This window comes from Euphorbia lathyris, chromosome 3, assembly GCF_963576675.1.
Source record: "Euphorbia lathyris chromosome 3, ddEupLath1.1, whole genome shotgun sequence".
In the NCBI taxonomy this organism is placed as follows: domain Eukaryota; kingdom Viridiplantae; phylum Streptophyta; class Magnoliopsida; order Malpighiales; family Euphorbiaceae; genus Euphorbia; species Euphorbia lathyris.
Genome location: NC_088912.1, coordinates 16,012,011 through 16,018,074, shown reverse-complemented (window position 1 = coordinate 16,018,074; position 6,064 = coordinate 16,012,011). Strand labels below are relative to the sequence as shown.

Below are 6,064 nucleotides of genomic sequence, written 5' to 3'. Positions count from 1 at the left end.
AACAAACAGTAATTTGTATTTCTGGAGGCCTAAACGAATGAATTTGGTCAAAAAAAAAAAAACATAAACATCATTATAATGTTGTGAGTCCTTTTGGTTGACCCGTTTCCATCCAAAATAGGTTCCGAACAAGCAAAAACTAAAACTTAAAAATCACAAAACTGATACTATATTAAAATTTATTAAATTGCGTTGAAAACTTGCAAGCTGATTCTTCAGCCGTATTGAAACCTATAAGACTAAAATTTACATTAAAAAAATACGTTGTTTTATATTTTTTTTCTTTATAGGAATACTATTATTAAAAATAATAATTGAACTGAATTTGTTCCTGAACATGTTTATAAACATTATAATTGAGTTTGTTCATAAATCTCTAATCGAGTGTGCTCACCAGTTTTCAAGTCGAGTTTCGCTATGTTCAAACTCGACTTATTCATAAATCAAACTGAATATGTTAAACTTTTAGTGAACCAAATATCAAACCGTTGATAAACGGCTTGACTCTAATGAGTCGGAGTCTCAACATCTATCTATCTATTACTACTATTAAAGCATAAACCTCACTTACCATGTGTCACTCTAATAGTAATAATAATTTATCTAATGTGTCATTTTGAGGATTTTTTGAATTTTTAAATTTATTTCTTCTAATTTTACTCACTCCCTCAATCAATACAGAGTCAGCCTCTCTCCCTCTCAATCTCTGCCCTTTCAACTGCCACCCTCAACTTCTCTTCGTCACTCCCTCAACCTCACGATCTTAGCCCTCTCTCTCATATGAACTTCTTCTCTCCCTCAACTGCCTCTTCTTCCCTAACCTAACTGCTTCCACCAAACCCTTAACTCACGACAATCAAGCATAGACATGGACGAAGATCAACCCAGTACTGGAACTAGCAGCAGCGGTGCCTTGGAAACAACAAAGGCTGATAGGTCCGTTTGGTTGATGAAGTGTCCTGTAGTTGTAGCTAAATCATGGAAGAATCATATCTCTTCTTCAGATACTCAACCTGTTGCTAAGGTCGTACTTTCCCTTGATCCTCTACGATCTGACGATAACTCTGCTCTTCAGGTACTCTCTTTTTGATTTATCTCTCCTAATTTTCTTTCAATTGCTAATTGTCGCGTGTCTCTTTTTTGATCATTTATTTATTGTAATTTTAGTCAGTTTGATGCCTTTTTTCTCATGCTAATTAGAGATGCTACTTACTGCATATCTTTTGTTTTTAAGCTGCTATTGTTGTGAATTTTCCTCCAATTAAAGTAACAATAGCCTTTGTTGTCATTAGCCCTCTTTTTGTTTGTCAATTGGAGAAGTTATATATGGAATGGATACACATAGATGTATTTTTCCTGGGTTTCATCATGTGATGCTTTTCTTGGTTCCCACTTGATAATCAGTTTACAATGGAGATGGCTGGCAGTGAGATGGGGAATGTACCGAAGATTTATTCTCTCAATATGTTTAAAGACTCTGTTCCTATGTCTGTCTTTTCCAAGACAACTCAAGGCCTGAATTTTTTAAAATTCAAGCTATTTCTGTAGTTTGAGATTCGAGACCATGGTTTGATGTTCCTTTTTACAGCAATATGAACACATGTATCATTTATACCATACGCTTTTGCTGAAGGGCATAACTTCATACACTAATATTATGGAGCACTGGTGCTTCTAATTCTGGATCCCAAAGTCTAACATGTCAAGTTCTTGTAGGTTGAAGTTTCTGATGATTCTTATTTATATAGTTTACTCTATATCATGGCACCATCACATCCGTAAGATAGATTGAGCTATCCAAGCATTAATCAACTGAGTGATTGGTTTACGTTTTCAATGTGCAATAATTGTATTTTAAGTAATTGTGTTGATGACCTTATAACTGATATTCTTCTTGCTCCAATTATTGGATGAAGTTTTGAAGAGTTAATTGGTTTCTCTAACCCCTATATGTTTCATATTGCAGCTTTAGTTTTACCTTTATGAGATGTACATCACCTGCCAAAAATTATTTTATTTTAACCAATATTTTATTGCTGTTGCATGAAAAGTTGAAAACAGGGGTAAAAGGGTTCTATCAATTTCATCTTGAAGAAATCTGAATAGTTGCATTTTGGTATCTATTATTGCTTGAGTGAATTTTATTCCCTTCAGTAGCATTATGGTTATTTCATTTAGTAAACATTTATGTTTGTGTCCAGCACACTGAACTATTTTGTATTTCATGGCTGATTGGTTTCATTCTTATGTATAATAATATTTGTCATTGCCTACATTTTTGAAATTGGGTGAAATTAGCTATTAAGTTCAAGTAGGAAAAACTTCCAGGAAAATACAAGGGCAGGATAAACTGACTTTGGGGGGAGCTTCAGTTGCCAAAGGTGACACCATGTGACTGCAGGGCCATTAGAAGTATCAGCACGGTCCTTTGTTACACTGTTGATTGTTTGAGCTGTTTTGTAACCTGTCTTTACATCTACTCGCATGTCCTAGACTCCGGCCAAAATAGGGAGTCCTCTCTATGCTGTGGGCGGATTGGGATTTGCAAAATCCAGTCCGCATCCTCTTGAAAGAAGCAGTGCCTAATCAACCCATTCTCAAGGCATATCTAATAATAAGATCAATAATATGTTCTGGTGGACACACAAGCATCTGGCAATAACAGGAAGTTAACTGCATTTATAGGAGGTATTGAATGTAAGATGTTAAATTTCAGATTGCAGGGTAGTGGAAAAGAAGTAGCTAAAATTAGAGTAGAAAATTCTTAGGTTAAACCTTTGTTCTGAGATTATCAGAATTGGGGTTAAATTAATTAGAATAGGAATTAAAAACTTCCTCTCTTTAATCACCGGAAGTTTTTAATTCCTTCAATATTAATATAGATGTTGCATTATGACTTGATCTGATGCAAACGGTGATCGGCTCCGATGAAATTCAATTACGACTTGATCTGATGCAAATCGACTTCGACGATGAGATTTCTGGTCTCCTTAGCCCAATCCGGCAATTGAGAAATGTAAGTTCTTCCCCTGATTTCTAACTTTTAGACTAAATTCCTTGATCTGTCGGTTTAAGGTTTTGCTTAATTTGGTTTTTGGGATTTATTATTCCCAAATGGAGTTCAGGGAAGGTGGGATTTCTTATTCCGCTTCCTGTTGCCGAGGAAGTTCCAACCACCGTATGATTCTATTTGTGAGTTATCATTTTCATTGGATATTACTATATTTCCTTTACTGGATATTTTCTTTTTGTACTTTCTGACTTCGGATTTGTGTTTTACTCAGTTTTCTAATTTCTTTATGTGTCATTGCGGAATGGATGTGATCCTTCATGATAGGTAAATCTGGCATTAATTTTCTTTTAGTATGAATACCTGCTCCCATTTAGGTAATAATTGTTATGTGCTTTGCTTAATAAACGTTTTGATTTCCTGAATTAACTAATATATTGTACCATTCTTTATTTCTGCAAGTTTTTCATTTACCATTATCCTTTCTGGATTATTAATAATTTGCTAATTCAAATTTTGCAGAGTTTGAACATTAATTGACCGTATAGGAAAAGTTTTGCTTTAGTATGTTCAAAATAATGACATATTGATCAAGAAGATAATTTTCCAAGTCGCTACAAGGTATGCATATATCTCCGCTTTCCTATAAAATTGTAGAGCGTATTTTCTCCAAGTCGTATTTTCTGCTCTAGACATTGTAGATATAGTTCATACTTGATTGGGAATACAAGAACCATATTGAAATCAATTGAAAAACATAACATATAAATGTGTAAATTGGTGAGGGGATGCAATCTCTTTGAATATTCATCATGGTCTATATATGGGTACTAATTCAAGACAAAATTACAATTTAGCATGTTATCACTGATTGAAGAGTAGTACAATAACGTCCACTTAGATTTTGTTCTCTTAGTGATATATTGTCAAAATTTACAGTTTATGAATTAAGCTCAAAGGCTTAGGTATGAGTTTTTAACTGCATGGTAATCCTTTGATTTAGGCGTCCAATTTTCCATTTCTGTAATTGCTGGTGAACTATTTGTTTTATACAATGGCAGCACATTTTTTGATTTACTAGAAGTGCTAATAAAGAGTGTTAATGGGAATTTACTTATTAAACTGTGTTCTCAATTCTGATATGGTATGTTTTTATGTGTTCTAACGCATGTGGTTGCTTATTATTTTGTTCTTGGAGTACCAATTGTTTTTTTTTTCAATAGTTAACTCAAAATTTGAACAAATAGATTTCACCATAAGATTAAAAGTGGATTGATATTGATTTTACTTATTGCAGAAAAATCATACCATATCGAGCATAAAATGTTAACGATTGTGTTCTCTCTTGTGTTGTTATTCATCTTAAAGTTTTTGGTGATCAAGAAAAGGCCCATGATTCTTTTGTTAAAGCAACTGCAAGGTTTTTGGTGATCTTAAAGTTTTTGGTGATCAAGAAAAAGCCCACTATTCTGCTGATGAGTATATATATAGTGTATTTTTTTTAGTTTTTATGGTCATATCACATGTAAATAACTTTTGTGATTTTAGTGACTGTTGATTTGGTGAATGATTTAGTGTTACCGTTGAAGACCACTAGACATCTTGAAAATGAATATTCAAAGTTGACCCTGATCATGAATGCCAAGAGAATGAGAAAAAGAGACCCTTTGAATAATTGCAAGTGTTATGTCAGTGGTTTTAATATCAAGAACAAAGTGGTTATTATTGATAATAAAGTAATCTCCAATGGAGTTTTGGAAGCTAATTTCTGAATAGGTTAATTTCACCACACCATTTCATTTTAATGTTGTTTTCACCATCATAACATTAGTTTTAAGGTAATATTGAATTTTAATTGTGATAATCTGGTTTTGTGTTCTCATATTGCATTTTAATTTGCTGGAATTCTAAAGTTGCTTTTCTTTTGCATAAAAAAGATATCAAAGTGAGTTGGTAAGCTATGTCAAAGTTATGCATAATCCTTTAAAACTCTAATCATTGTAGGTTTGGGTATATTTCTTTTGTTGGTTACGAATTGCATGATTTACTAATCTCAGTTTTATTTTCTAGACATTTTGTATTGGAATGAAATATAAAAATTTAAAAATATAAATTCGCATATATTAGTGAAGTATTCAGAGACCAGTGTTTGTATGACAAGAAAATAGAAAGAAAAAACTAAAATATTAATAAACATATATGGAGCAACTGTGTTTTTGCACGGAGCAAAACTAAAAAATAAACTGAAATAGCAATTTACTAATTTCCATCAATATCTATGATTGAATCCAAAAGAAAATATGAAAAACCAAATATAAATGTTTGTCTTATTTGTAAACATAAGTATGTGGTATATTATAAAATAATATTTTAAATTACAGTTATTATAAAAAAAATATTTTAAATTTAAATTATATTTCTGACAATCAATGATATTTTTTATCTTTAAAACACTTGGTCTCCAAATCGAAATGAAGTTGAGCATTTTTTTAGGGTAAAGTTCCAAAAAAAAAAAAACTCATCTGCTTTCACGAAATGCCAAACTAGCATTTGAAAAGGTTTGAAACTATAAAAATGAAAAGGTTTGAAACTATAAAAATGACTGTTAACGACTTCAAAATGAAAATTCCAAGAATTAAAATTATTTAGTATCACATTTACTATGAAACTAAATATTTTATTTTTCAAAATCATCAAGTCTTTGAATTTTTCTATTTTAAGATTGTCGATTTTTCCTTGATGATTTTTTAAAAATAAAATTCATTTTGAAATCAATCAAGAAAAATAAAAAAATGGAGTAATTAATAAACAAATTCAATTTTTTATTTTAATTGTCACCAAATTACCCACTCAAATCACGAATCTATGTGATATGCGGACGGAAATGTAAAAAAAAACCATGCAATGCTATTCTAACAAAATCTATAAATCAGAATTATGATATGTAATTTTTTTTTTATAAATTTAAAATTTATTAATTACTATAATTTTAAATCATCGTTTGATTTTTTTTCCACCAGAATATTATAAGGCATCCCGTGCATTGCACGAGGT

At 31.4% G+C, this 6,064-nt stretch overlaps 1 long non-coding RNA gene across 4 annotated transcripts; it reads left to right on the top strand.

The window, feature by feature from the left end:
• The first annotated feature begins 682 nt into the window (after positions 1-682).
• Positions 683-4,685, top strand: LOC136223486 (uncharacterized). Of its 4 annotated transcripts, none has more exons than XR_010685980.1 (6): positions 683-1,075; positions 1,405-3,016; positions 3,126-3,192; positions 3,285-3,337; positions 3,533-3,631; positions 4,308-4,685. It is a non-coding gene; the product is annotated as an uncharacterized lncRNA (long non-coding RNA). The 4 variants fall into 4 exon arrangements; XR_010685982.1 differs by having other exon boundaries at positions 3,121-3,192; XR_010685981.1 differs by having other exon boundaries at positions 2,329-3,192.
• The last annotated feature ends 1,379 nt before the right edge of the window (positions 4,686-6,064 follow it).